At 46.7% G+C, this 14,816-nt stretch overlaps 1 long non-coding RNA gene across 1 annotated transcript in view; it reads left to right on the top strand.

Moving 5' to 3' along the window:
- Positions 1 to 7,689, top strand: part of LOC136624877 (uncharacterized) — a 46,858-nt gene extending 39,169 nt beyond the window's left edge. Inside the window, exons 2-3 of the long non-coding RNA XR_010792467.1 lie at positions 4,198 to 4,272; positions 7,266 to 7,689. This is a non-coding gene — a long non-coding RNA (uncharacterized lncRNA). The remainder of the gene's footprint in view (positions 1 to 4,197; positions 4,273 to 7,265) is intronic.
- The last annotated feature ends 7,127 nt before the right edge of the window (positions 7,690 to 14,816 follow it).

Below are 14,816 nucleotides of genomic sequence, written 5' to 3'. Positions count from 1 at the left end.
CGCCACGGGAGTTGGGGTGCTGACAACCAGTCACCGCGGGGGTTGGGGTGCTGATAACTTGTCGCCGCGGGGGTTGGGATGCTGACAACTAGTTGCCTCGAGGGTTGGGGTGCTGACAACTAGTCGCCGCAGGGGTTGGGGTGCTGACAACTTGTCGCCATGGGGTTTGGGTGCTGACATCTTGTCGCCGCGGGGGTTCGGGTGCTGACAACAAGTCGCCACGGGAGTTGGGGTGCTGACAACTTGTCGCCGCAGGGAAGAGGGGGGGGCTGTCAGTGTTACTTGTCATGTGGGGGGAAAGGGGGCTGTCAGTGTACTTGTCGCGCGGGAGGACTGTCTCCGTAACTTGTCGCACGGGAGGGGGGCTGTCACCATAACTTGTCACGGTCGGGGGGGAGGTGCCTGTCAAGCGGGTATCCTTGTTTCACAGTGAGGCGGCTGCAGGAGATTTCTCTCCCCGCTCTCCCCCGCCCCTCTCCATTCACTTTGCACAGCGGACGTTCAGTACTGAACGGCTGCTGTTTACACTGAACTCTCGTCGTTCAGGATTTTATCCTGTGAGTATAGACAGTCTCTCCTGACCCCGCCCCCTCTAAGTACACTGTACAGCAGGAGAACATGCTGTCCTGTGGAGGGACTTAGAGGGGGCGGGGCCTGGGTGGGAAGAGACTTAGATGAGTTCACTAGAGGTGGGCGTGGCCAGGACGGGAGCTGAGCGAGGCCAGTCATTGGGAGCTCGCACACAGAGGGGGGAGAGCGCAGGGCATTGTGGGAAGTCAGCACAACGGCGCCATCTTTGAAAGCTGCTTTGAACATCAGATATCAAAGTAAGAAACTGAGCTTCCAGCTGATCTGCCTGCCTGAGCCCTGTATGCGGTGTGTGGGAAAAATCACATCTGCATGCTTGTCATTGCTTTGCGGACATCCATGCATCCCTATGGACGGCTTGATTTGCGGTTCTCCAGCGCTGGTTCCACAAATCGAATCCGCCCGTGGACATTGGGCCTTACTTTAGCATGTATACTATTAGTATGGATATCCGGCAGCGGACGTGGTACTTGTGTGACAGAATATATGATGTGCTGCAGGGATATGGTGTATTATTGGGAAGCCCGTCCCGACGGCGACTGCAATCTATATACATATCTCCATGCTCAGGAGAATTCCTCAGCGGCCTTAGGGCTCATGTCCACAGGTGCCCTCGCAGCGTTTTACCACTGTTTGTGATACCGCGTACGGGCAGCTAGTGTACTGCGCATATCTGCGTATCTCACGGCCGCGGTCATGCGCAGTGTGGCTGTCTTTTTTTTTAATCCCCCGCTGTGTCATATCTGCGTTGCGTATGAATCGCCGCCCGTACATAATGTATTGTGTATGGACAGGTTTGCATACGCTGCTTATACAAACGTATACGGCTCACTCTGCGTGGTACGCCGGATAATAGAGCATGCTGCGATCTAGTTCTCGCTGGTATCTACATGCAGTGTCTATACGCTCATGTGCAAGGACTAATGAAGGTCCATTTACTCTCATTAGCTCCATTCAGCACGCATTACGTGGCCGTGCAACGCATGTGTAATAGGCGGTGAAAGACCACCCGAGGACACGAGCCCTTAGGAATAATAGTTATAATGTAAAGGCGTCCTCTGTTCCTAATCCACAAAGTACTCGGGGTGAACCAACATGGAGGTCCCTCTGCATGCCCCCTCCGCCATATTTCTGTAGCCACGGGGGGACTGTTCAGCAGCTTCCAGACTTTTGTTATATTCTTGGCGCATCTAATTACAATATTTCCCAGTAAGCAATATTCTAATGAAGCTTCTTGTACAGGATGGGCCACGGAATATTAGCCCGTCACCACACTCTCATCAAAGCTGTCTAAAAGAAAATCTTTGTTGCCATAGCAACCAATCGCAGCGCAGCTTTCATCTTACCTCAGCAGTATAAGAAATGAAAGCTGCGCTGTGATTGGTTGCTATGGACAACATTGATAGACTTTCTTATAGACAGTGTGGGCTGCCGTCCTTTTCCGTGGACCACCCTGTAGATGCTATGGTGATGATGTGTGAGTGTGAGGCATAGCGTGTAGTTACATCATACGTACACAGGGGGCGCACCGCTTCAGCCTAAGATTGAGCCAGAATTTTGCCTTATTCAGTTTAGTAAATCTCGCACTTATATTCGGTGAGATCGCTCAGCTGTTTGAGAACAACGGTCATATTGCTTTATTGTTACTGCATTGTAGATAGTAAATATAAGGTATATGTCTATGTTTAAGGACTCTCCGGTTACCGGACAACCCCTTTTCAGTAGGACGCCCTGTGTGAAAATAATATACAGAGATACACGCGTACGCCAGGACTCAGCACTGCAGCCTGCTGCAGACTCAGGGGGAGGGGCATAGGAAGTCACGTGACCTCTGTAGCCAATGATAAATGCAGCATCATGTTCTTGAACTCCTGGCATCGCGGCTATCAGGGTCTGAGCGCCGATGCCAGGAGAATGGATGGTGACACTGCAGCTTCTCATTGGCTGCAGCGGTCACCTGATTTCCTGTGACATCATCTGTCAGTGGGATTATGGGCATCTGTAACAATTTACACTTTCAACTTTAACCTCTTAGTGACGGCCCCATTGCCTTTTTACGTCCTAGCTAAGTGGGCTTTAATCCTGGAGGACATAAAAACATGCATCCTCTTAGAATTAAAGCCCTATCGCCCCCCCCCCCCCCCCCCTCCCCGGCAATGTGATCCGGTGTATAGCGCCGATCGCAATTAAATGAATAAATAGTTAAAAAAAGATTAAGATTCAGCTGCCCTGATGGATCCGATCCATCAGGGCAGCTGAGATAATTCACCCGCCTTGTCCGTGGTGTCCCACGGGGAATTGGTTCTCTGGGACCCGTCACCGCTCTTCTGCATATGTGTGCCAGATGTATGACGTCACGCGCATGCGCAGAAGGCCAGGAGCCCCGGCAAATTTAAAGTCTCCTGGATGCCGACTCCTGAAGGTAGCCGGGAACCAGGAGATGTCACTGGAGACCGAGGTGACCGATCCCCTGTGCACGTGATTGCCACTATCCAATGGAAAGCGGCGATTACGAAAAAGTTTTAAAAGGTTGGAAAGAAGTTTGTTCCATCTCCTCTCATGGATCGGATCCATAAGGAGAGGTGAAAATACTCACTCCAGGTCCTCCGCGATGTCCCAATCTTCTGGGACCTGAAGTATCCTTCTGCGCAGAGGGGCTCGTGCCCCGGGAAATTTTAAATCCCTCTGCTCCTGGGTACCATGTGCAGAGAGATGTCACCGGGGACGTGATCACTGTTATCCAATAGATAACAGTGATGATTTAGAGTGAAAAAAAATGGCACCGATAAAAACTATAGTTCGCCATGCAAAAAACAAGCCCTTATATGGCCGCGGCGACAAAAAGTGGCTTTTGAAAAATGGATATAAAAATCTGCCAAAAATAGCTGCATCCTTAAGCCCAAAATAGGCCGTGTCCTTAAGGGGTTAATATAAGACAGGGTCTTCTTTTTAAGGAAGCACGGTATCTTAGTGTCTATTACGCACTGTAGAAGCCTATTGAAATCAATGTGCATGCGCAAATGCACACAAAATACACAGGAAACCTGCGTAATCGCTACGTATTTACCCACAAAATCAAGAAGATTTCGCTCGTTTCTATTACATGCGGAAATACGCTGCATATTTATGTGAAGTAAAAGAATACCAATACGCCGCAAAGCACAAGGCAACAGCGTATTTACAGACCGAAATACGCAAGCGCCCATGTGAATGCGGAGAAATGGTTACTTGTGCTGGTCTTCATTTTCTTGTTACCTCTATAGCTCCAACATATTCTGCAGCAATGTACAGAGATTGTCGTCCCTAATATCTGTCATGGTCGCCGGTAACGCTCACAATGTAATGTTTCTATCGCAAACACACACTACACGCGCCTGCAGATGCGGGACAGTTTCATCAACGGCCATTTAACCTAGACATGTGTTTGGCGCTAGTAGTCCATAAGCGTGCACGGGGGGCCATAATATGCACATGTCAGTAAAAGTAGGTGGAAATGATTGGAATCCTGGCCAGTGTCCGTAGATGTTCTACAACTTGTAGGCAGGACATACAATAGTGCAGTCTGGTCAAGAACGTTGCTTATGCGTTTTTCTATCCTTCTGTTTGCAGATGGCTCAGAGGGATTCCTTTGTGAATCCGTGTTCAGTTATCAAGTCGCATCAGCGCTGAAGCAGGTGAAACATGGTAAGTAACGAGTGCAAATCATGACCATAATCCAGTCTACACCAGCAAACAGAAACTCATCCTACAGATTTCTCTTCTATCAAACTGTATTAAGTAATGCATGCCTGTTTTATGGCTGAGGGAAGTGAATTAAAGAGTTTGTAAACTATTGGTGACCTATCCTGAAGATAGATCATCAATAGTAGCTTGGTGGAAGTCCGTTACCAGGAACCCCACCGATCAGCTGTTTGTAGGGCCAATGCACTAAGTTTAAATCTGCAGGAAGCAGACAGCTTCCTTCTCAGTGCGGTGGCCAGCCCTGGCATTGCAGTCATTGAAATGAATGGAAAATTTGATGCAATACCGAGCCCTGCCACTGCAGTGATTATGAAGCTGTCTGCTTCCTGCAGAAATCAGCTCAGTGCACCAGCCCAGAAACAGGTGAGATGGGACAGGGAGCTGGTGAACTGAGATCCCGTCCCCTCTCTGACCCTCGCCATTGCTTGCAATGGAGGGGGCAGAACAGGATGGAACATAGCTCCGCCCCTGACCCAACCCTCCATTGCAAACAGTAGCAAGAGGCAGATAGGGGGCGGGAGTTCAATGCACTAGCTCCTCCCCTTGCAGAAAGGGGCAGCGTATATCAGCCGGGTGTGAAAACCTGACCGATATATGCCCGTCTAAATAAGCCCTAAAGGGAGAATGGTGGGGTTTTGGCATTTTTATTGTTGTTTTTTTTATAATTTTTTAACTTTTTCATTTTTTTTACATTTTTGTCTTTTTTAGGGAACTTGCATAATCCTTTTTTTTATTCTTCTAATACTCTGGAATGCTGAGGCATAGTAGGGTATTAGACAGGCTATGAAGCTCAGAAAGAGTCTTAGCGCCATAGCCTAATTTAGCTGGCAGACCCGGAGGCTATATTCAAGCCTCCGGATGCAACTGAGACCCTTCAGAACCGCCTGATCACATTGCGAGGGTTCTGATGGTGACACGGCTTTCATTTGACAGCCGATCACCAGCTCTCCCTGCCATGGAGACCATCGGCCGGCTTCTGACGAGCCGATGGTCCACGTGGCAGGGAGAGCTGTCCAATGGTGACAGAGGGAGCCCTCTGCTTCTGTCAGCCCTTTACATGCTGCAGTCGCACAGACCACAACATGTTAAAGGGTTAAACAGCGGAGATCAGAGGTTTTCTCCGTTCTCAGCTGTCAGCACTTTACATGCTACGGTCACAGAGATTGCGGTATGTAAAGGGTTAAACAGCGGAGATTGGAGGTTTTCTTTGTTCTCTGCTGTAAGAGCTGGTGCCCGGCTATCATCTGACAGTTGGTCACCAGCTCTCCCTGCACGCGGACCATCAGCCGGCGTCTGAAAAGCCGATGGTTTCCGTGGCCAGATGTAAACCGTGCAGGGAAGAATCGGGAAGTTGCCGGTAGATCGGTTATATCTTCCCGCTTCTTTTTTTAAAGTCCTGCACTGGTTCTTTGTGGGACTGTGCAGGCAGAGCACAATGCCACAGCTTATGGCATTGTGTTCTGCATGGTCCTATAGTGAAACATAGCCAGGAAATCTTCTGGGCTATGTCACTATGGGCAGCGCAGCTAGTCCTGGAAAATTTCCGGGCGTGCCACTGAAGAGGTTAATGCTATAACTTACAGATCTTGAGATATACAACTATAACAAGAGGTATGAGTTACTACAAATGACTGGTTACTTTTGTACTCCTATGACTTATGATTTAAGAAAACTATAAGACTAGACTGTGCTAATGTCATGAGGGGGTAAGGACTTCTGCAAAGGTTGGGCTACATTTGGAGCCTTCATCACTAATTCTGACTGGAAAAACAGCGTTGTATGCAGAGCTATTTTTCCAATCAAAACGAGAGACACTTCAGAAGGCACAAAATTTGGCAACAGAAATATCAACTTAGCTTTTTAAAGGCTTACATTAGCAGCACATTTGCAGTATGATATTTCCTTCCCCTTCCCCCTCCACCCCATGCCATGTTCATTTTCTGCACCAACATTTTGAAATATGCACCATATCTTGGGATATGCATCAGTCAGAGACGGTCCTCCAATCAGCATTGCCAAGACAGCTGGCGCAGCCCATCAAGGCGTTGACTGGTCTAGAACAGTGTTTCTCAACTGTAGTCCTCAGGGACCCCCCTATATGACCTGTCAGGGGTCTCTGAGGACTGGAGTTGAGAAAAGCTGGTCTAGAAGTCTTGATTTTCACAGCCAATTACACTGTAGAAAATCTCCAAGATTTTGTTGGCTTTCAAGGAAATGCACCATTTGAGTTGTACTTTGCTATCGTTGACTGCCTCTGCTTATGCTACACCGTAATTTACTGACCATAAGTCAAGTAAGGCACCCACTATTTGTATTTTTGATAAAGGCATTTTATGCAAAATTAAAAATGGGGTATTTTACACTTGGATGGACCTCTTTTCTCAATCAAACTATCCACTTCCTCTGAATATCCAGCCATATTTGCTCCTTATAGTATAATAAACCCTCCATCCACAGCCAAAAACTAGGCTGGATTCACAATTGCACTATTATTTCCATTGTTTGGCTCCATCATAGGAGCTAAACATTGGAAGTGCTGGACCCCATGCTTAACTGACATGAATGATGTCCATAGGACCCAGTTGACTAGCATGGTGTCCTCCGGGCTTCCGCCAGGCTGCTCGGGAATCTATGTCAGCTGTGTGCCGAAGACGCTTGCACAGATATGAACAGTCTAACCTGTGCCTACACTAATTGGGTAAAGAAGCATCCCTAAAGAACCTTCTAAGTCTTCTAACTGCTCAGACAGTCTGTCACCAGCTTGAGAGCACCTTGTAAGTGTCAATGTACACTGTTATAAGACTATGTTCCTGTCAAAAGCAGTGATTTCTTATGATCCTTCTCAGTGATTACCCGACATCATGGAGCAACCTGGAGAGACTGGAGAGAATCCTGTTCTAATTGCAGTAACATTTGTTTAGGTCTAATCTTTTCAGATCAACAAGTATCCCGGATGGAGAAGTTGGCCGGATTAGTGGAAGAGTTGGAAGCAGATGACCCCTAGCCCACTTCCACCCCTGAGCCGGACCATACTAAACGATTAAACTGTTGTGTGCAAGCATGAGAAGGTACTACCAGGGCTCAACATCCTCTACCATGTCTTCAGTTGTTCTTCTAAAACCAGCATCTTATACTGCAGTCGTTGCCGCTCTATAGAATGAGTCTACAAATCGCTACACGTTGAAGTCTTCTACCATTTGTGACTATCCCGACCCATAAAGCCGTTTACCATTGTACCTTCGCTGGGAATGAACAGGGACGATTGTTTTCAGATTTGTATACAGTGAAAACTTGTGTATAATGTTACATTTTTGCTAAATGTTTTTATTTTCTAAAATAAAGATGAGTATTGTAGTTACATTTTTATTAGTGTTTTAATTGTGAGGAAAGATGTAATGTTGTGCCAGCAAGAAAAAACTAAAGTGTAATTTAGAAATCCACTGTCCAGGGTGTAGAGGTATCTAATGACCTCTTACAGTGCGATGATCCCTATACTTCTTTAATTTGCTCATTTACATTTAACAAAAGTCTCTCTCAACATGCATACATGAGCCTATGGTGCCCATGACCCTGTCACCAGTTGTCCTTCTTCGAACCGCTTTTGGTAGGTACTAACCATTGCATCTTGGGAACCGCCCTCCCTGGTATTCTGGAGGGCTCTGTTCCAGTCGTCTAGTCATTACTATTTCGCCAAAGTTACTCAGTTTCCTACACTTGCCCATTTTACCTGCTTCCAACACATCAAGAGCTGACTCTTCACTTGATGCTTAAAGGGTTGTACCAAGATATAAAGTTATTCCCCTGCCTACAGGATAGGGGATAACATTATGATCCGACCACCGATTACAATAATGGGTGTTCCGATGAACCCCTCATGGCTGGATGTGAGGATGAGTGTGATGCGTGCTGCAGCTCCATTAACTTCAGTGACAGCGCTCAGCAATCTCTGGCGCTCATACTCGACAATTTCAGGCACTGTCATTGAAATAAACGTAGCTGTGGCATGCTCGTGTGTCCTTTGCTCCATTCACATGGAGACCATTGGGACCCCCACTTTTGCGATTGGTCAGGGTCCAACCACTAGGACCCTAACCAATCATATATTGTGGATAGGGGAATAACTTTATATCCTGGTACAACACCTTTAACCCCTTCCCGCCATAGGACATAGGGTTATGTCATGGCAGGGTGGTACTTAAGGCAACATTACATAACCTTACGTCATGTGGATCTCGCGGGATCTAAAACAATCCTGCGCCATCTGGCAGCAGGAGCTGGCTAATACCGATAGCCTGCAACAGCAGGGGTGCATTGGGACAGTGATCCCCGCTGTTAACCCTTTACATGCTGCAATCTATGTAAATTGCTGCGTTTAAAGGGTTCACAGAGGGAGTGCGCTGCCTCTGGACATTTCTGGACCCACGCAATGTAAATGCGAGGACCGTCGGGTTGTCGTGGCAACAGGACGCCAGATACAGGCATCCTGCTTTGCCATTGCCTATGTTCGCTAAAACCAGCGAAAAGCCATAGCAGTCCTGCAATGCCCTATCATAGCTGTTATGAATGAGGTCCCCTTCAGGGACATAAACAGTGTAAAAAACAAAAGACATGGTGTAAAAAAAATACCGAAATACAGAAAGAAAGAAAACCCTTTCTTGCTCATTTTCCCCTATTTCTATAGAAAAAAAAAACGCAAATGTGGTATCCTCGTGTCTTTAATGACCTGTTTGAGCACCAATTTGAGCACACTAATTATCCTGCACAGCAAAAAATGGTAAAAAAAAATGGAGGCAAAATGCTTATTTTATTTATTTTGGTCGCCTGCAGACGGCCGGATCAGATCCGGCAGCGAGAATTCTCGCCGCGGGACCCGACCCGAGCGCCTGCAGAGAGCAGCGCATACTCACCCATGCCCCGCAGCTCCGGATCTTTCATGTACCGGCAGCTGGCGCATGCGCAGACCGGAGCCAGCAGCGCGGGTGAGTGACGTTTCTGTGCGGGGCTCGCAGAAATAGAACATGCCGCGGTTTGTTTGCCACGCGAGATTTCACAAAGCCTAACTGCGGCCGTCTGCATAGGATTGCGTTTGTTAACGCAATCCTATGCAGGCTTCCAGCGGCAGAAATCCCGCCGCAGAATTTCCGCCTGTCTGCAGGCGGCCTTTACCTCCAAAAAAGCAAAATAAAAGCAATCAAAAAAGCCATATGTACCCCAAAATGGTATATAAAGCACTACAGCTTGTGACGCAAAAAAACAAGCCCTCACAGAGCTCCGTCCATGGAAAAATAAAAAAGTTATGCGACTTTGAATGCAATTATGCAAAAATAATCATCAATTCCAAAAAAGGGTTTTATTATGCAAAGTGGAAAACATTAAAAAATTATGTTTTCGGTATTGTTGTAATCGTACTGTTTCGCAAAAAATATATATTGTGTCATTTATGCTGTTTGATGAGAATATAAAATGGCAGAATTGATGTTTTCTCTCCCTGCTCTCAAAAAACATCATAAAAGTTTTACAATATATTATATGCACCCAAAAAAGATACCAATAAAAACTACAGTTCGCCATGCAAAAAACAAGCCCTTATTTGGCCGTGTCGATGGAAAAATAAAAAAAAGTTATGTCTCTTGAAAAGCGGAAACGAAAATCCCCAGAAAATCGTTGCGTCTCTAAACCCCAAATAGGTCATGTCCTTAAGGGGTTAATATATCCCACCCCTTGACAGGTGAGATTATAACAAGAAAATGTTTTTCACTTCACACTTCACGTGTGACAGGTTTTAATTTTAACCCCTTAACGACCAGCCCATAGTGTTTTTACGTCCTGCCCAAGTGGGCTTTATTCTCTGAGGACGTAAAAATATGTGTCCTGCAGAGAATAAAGCCCCTCGGGCTCTGGACGTGACAGCTCCATGCTGTCGGTGTACGCAGGTAGCCGACAGCATCGAGCTGTCATCCCAGGCTGCAGGGACCCCCCTCCCCCCAGGCAATGCGATCAGCATTAAAGTTAAAAAAAAGTTTTAAAAAAGTTAAAGATTCAGCTGCCCTGATGGATCGGATCTATCAGGGCAGCTGAAATTACTCACCCGAGTCCGCCGCACTGCTCCCCGCTCTCCTGGTCCACCGGGCCCTGAAGCCGGTCTTCTGCACATGCGCGCCAGGCGGCATTACGTCAGCCGCATGCCCCGGCGGCCCGGGAAATTTAAAATCTCCTGGCTCCCGACTCCTGTAGGTCGCCGGGAGGCAGGAAATGTCAGCGGGGACCGCGGTGAGCGGTCCCCGGTACCGCGATCGCCGTTATCCAATGGATAACGGCGATCGCGGAAAAGTGAAGTAAGATGTAAAAAAAAGAAAAGCTTCACCTCCCCTCATGGATCGGATCCATGAGGGAAGGTGAAAATACTCACCCTGCTTTCTCCATGTCCTCCGGTCAGTCTCGGGACCCTCCGCTGGCTTCTGCGCATGCGCCGATGTGGCGCGCATGCGCAGAAGGCCGGTGAGCCCGTCCGTCAAATTCAAAATCTCCCTGCACCCGGCTGTCACAGATAGCCGAGTGCAGGGAGATATGACTGGGGACCGCTGTATGCGGTTTCTAGTCATATGATCACCGTTATCAATCGTATAACGGTGATCATATAACGTTAAAAAGTTTTTTTTTAAAAGTTAAAAGTTTATAAAGTTAAAGTTTCATCTCCGCTTACGGATCGTATCTGTAAGGGGGGATGAAATTACGTACCCAAGATCCCCGGATTTGTTCCCTGGTGGGATGTTGATCCGCGGACCTTACCACAGCTTCGGCGCATGCGCCCCTCAGCATGATGGCGGATGCATGCGTAAAAGTGAAAGATTGCCCAAGAAATTTAAAATCTCCCTGCTCCTGGCTACCAAACGTAGCCAAGAGCCTGGAGATGTCACGGGGAGCTGCGGTATGCGGTTACTGATCACGTGATCGCCGTTATCCAATGCATAATGGCGATCACGTAAAAGTTCTTAAAAAAGTGGAAGTTTCATCTTCCCTCACCAATGCGATCGGTGAGAGGAGATGAAACATCTTCTCAGAGGCTTCCGCATTTGAATCCAGATGCGATTATCCTCCATGGATCCTGCCGGCTACTGGGTATGCACCCACCGGCAAAATGCCGGACACATTCACAGGAGCCGGGGAGCCCAGGAAATTTTAAATCTCCTTGCGTTGGTCGCTGAGTGCTTGCAGCAGTGATCGGAGGCCTCGTTGAGCGGTCCCCGGTCACGTGATAAATTAGCGATATAACATTAGGCCGGTCACGCATGACTGGAGAGGAATTCTGGGTTCTGCATGCGCTTGATCAGCGGTAATCCACGGATCAATCACATGCATTGGATTACACAATTCCCCCCAATTAGCGGGTTGGAATTACGTAATCCACTCGCAGAAACAGAACACTGCATGCTATATTTTACCGCGGATATCCGTGACCTAGAGCCCATTGTGCTCTATGACCGCGGATATACTCGCAGCCCATGTGCAAATACATTGTGTACGGGCTGCAGGTACCCGGGTCATCTCTAAGCAACAGCACGGGAAATATAAACAAAAAACGGTGTACTGCGCATGACCGCCTGTGTGAGTAGGCAGTTATGCGCAGTACATTACGCAGCCATACGCAGGGTCACGTCCGGGCTCACAGCTGGGATCCGCTGCGGGCCTCCGCAAGCGGATTCTGCATACGGCCGTGAGAGCCCGGCGTTATTCAGATCGCTACCTGTAATCCGTAATTTACAAGAAGCCCCGGGAACGCTTGACTACCTGCAGTTCCAGGAGCAGCTTGTTGAGCGCCTTCTGTGTGAGACCGCCGCACCACAGCAAGCTTACGAAGCTTCACAGAGCGCCACTTTTTACACCCCCATCCCTGCCGCTGAGGTCACGAAATACCCCCAAGCGAGAGAGAAGGGGGGATACCCGGTTTTCTTGCCCCATGTGCCCATCCCAACCAGCCACTGCAATTACCCCTGTCTTCGGACATAAAACGCAGTTTATATTATTACTTTTATCTAATATTTAGGGAATGCCAAAAAATGGGGATGGCGGGGGGGATTATTTTTAGGAAGTCAATTTTTTTTCCGTATAAGTGGGCAATGGAGCCTTGAAATTATTCAGTTGTACCCTGAAATCCAGCGGGCATTCCCTCCATTATGGGCCTAGCCATGTGTCCTGTAAGTAGATTAGGGCTACAATGGGTATGTTTCTGAACACGGGACAAATGGGGGTATCCATTTTGGGGTGACCGTCTTCATTCCTATGTATACTGTACAAAAAAAAACCAATTTTTAAATTGACAAAATTGCCAAAAAAATGAAAATCGTAATTTTTTCCTTCTGCTTTGCTTAAATTCATTCAAATACCGTGGGGTCAAAATACGCAGTACACCCCTAGATAAATTCGTTAAGGGGTCTAGTTTTCAAAATGGGGTCATTTGTGGGGGTTCTCTAATGTTTCGGCCGCTCAATGTCTCTACAAGTGGGCAATGGGGCCTGGAATTTATTCAGTTGTACCCTGAAATCCAACAGGTGCTCCTTCCATTATAGGCCTAGCTATGTTTCCTTTAAGTAGATTAGGGCCACAATGGGTATATTTCGGAACACGGGACAAACAGGGGTATCCATTTTTGGGGTGAATGTCTTCATTCCTATGTACACTGTACAAAAAAAAACTGTTTTTAAATTGACACAATTGCCAAAAAAATGAAAATCATAATTTTTTCCTTCTGCTTGGCAAAGATTCATTCAAAAATTGTGAAGTCAAAAAAATCATCGTACCCCTAGATAAATTCGTTAAGGGGTCTACTTTTCAAAATGGGGTCACTTGTGCGGGTTCTCCATCGTTTTGGTCACTTAAGGGCTCTACAAGTGTGCAATGGGGACTAAATCTCCTTCAAGCAAAATTTCTGTTCCGAAAGCCACCGGTTGCTCCTTTCATTTTGGGCCCCATTGTGCATACAGACGTAATACTAGGGCCACAATGGGTATGTTTCTGAGCACAGGACAAACAGGGGTACCCATTTTGGGGTGAACATCTTCATTCATATATGTGCTGTACAAAAAAAACTGCTTTTAAAATGACAGAATTATCAAAAAAATGAAAATCGTAATTTTTTTCCTTCTGCTTTGCTTAGATTCATTCAAAAACTGTGAAGTCAAAAAAGTCATCGTACCCCTAGATAAATTTGTTAAGGGGTCTACTTTACAAAATGGGGTCAGTTGTGGGGGTTCTCCATTGTTTTGGTCACTCAATGGCTCTACAAGTGTGCAATAGGGCCTAAATCTCCTTCAAGCAAAATTTCTGTTCCGAAAGCCACCGGTTGCTCCTTTCATTTTGGGCCCCATTGTGCATACAAACGTAATACTAGGGCCACAATGGGTATGTTTCTGAGCACGGGACAAACGGGGGTATCCATTCTGGGGTGCAAATCCTCATTTTCATGTGTACTATGGAAAAACGTCCTGTCTAAGGATGAGCGAGTATACTCGCTAAGGCACTACTCGTCCCAGTAATGTGCCTTAGACGAGTATCTCCCTGCTCGTCCTTAAAGATTCAGGGGCCGCCGCGGAGCGGGGAGCTGCGGGGGAGAGCGGGGAGGAACGAAGGGGAGATCTCTCTCTCCCGCCCGCTCTCCCCTGCTCCCCGCCGCGACTCACCTGTCAGCCGCAGCGGTCCCCGAATCTTTATGGACGAGCAGGGAGATACTCGTCTAAGGCACATTACTCGGACGAGTAGTGCCTTAGCGAGTATACTCGCTCATCCTTAGTCCTGTCTTTAAAATAACATATTTGCAAAAATATGAAATTTTTGTTTTTCCCTTCTAAATTGCATTGACTCGTGAGAAAAAACTGTGGGGTTAAGATACTCATGACACCCCTCAGTGAATATGTTAAGGGGTGTAGTTTTTAAAATGGGGTCACTTGTGGGGGTATCTATCATTTTGACTCCTATGAGCCTTTCCAATCTTGGCTTTGTGTAGGAAAACAAAGTGTTCCTCAAAATGCTGAAAAGTAATGTTAAATTTATACGTCTCCTAAATGGTTAAAAAAACAAAAGTTTTTCCAATGTGCGCTCAAAATAAAGTAAACGGGTGGAAATATATATCTCAGCAAAAATTTCTGGATAATGTTTGCAGATTATTTGAGATATTGCAGTTGGAAATGTGAAAAAATGATGATTTTTTCAAAATTTTCCCAATTTTGGCGCTTTTAATAAATAAACACAAATTCTATCGGTCTTTTTTTTCCGCCTAAATGAAGTACAACATGTGGCGAAAAAACAATGTCAGAATCGCTTGGATATGCAAAACCTTTCTGGTGTTTTTCCATGTTAAAGTGACACATGTCAGATTTGCAAAATTTGGCCTGGTCATTAAGACGCAAACAGGCTTGGTCACTAAGGGGTTAAGTAAAGAGAAAAAGAGGATGACTCCTGCGCTCAGGGTGACCCGTATAGTGCCAAATGTG

The sequence above is a fragment of the Eleutherodactylus coqui genome, chromosome 4 (genome assembly GCF_035609145.1).
Source record: "Eleutherodactylus coqui strain aEleCoq1 chromosome 4, aEleCoq1.hap1, whole genome shotgun sequence".
NCBI lineage: Eukaryota > Metazoa > Chordata > Amphibia > Anura > Eleutherodactylidae > Eleutherodactylus > Eleutherodactylus coqui.
This window is presented reverse-complemented; position numbering and strand designations above follow the sequence as displayed.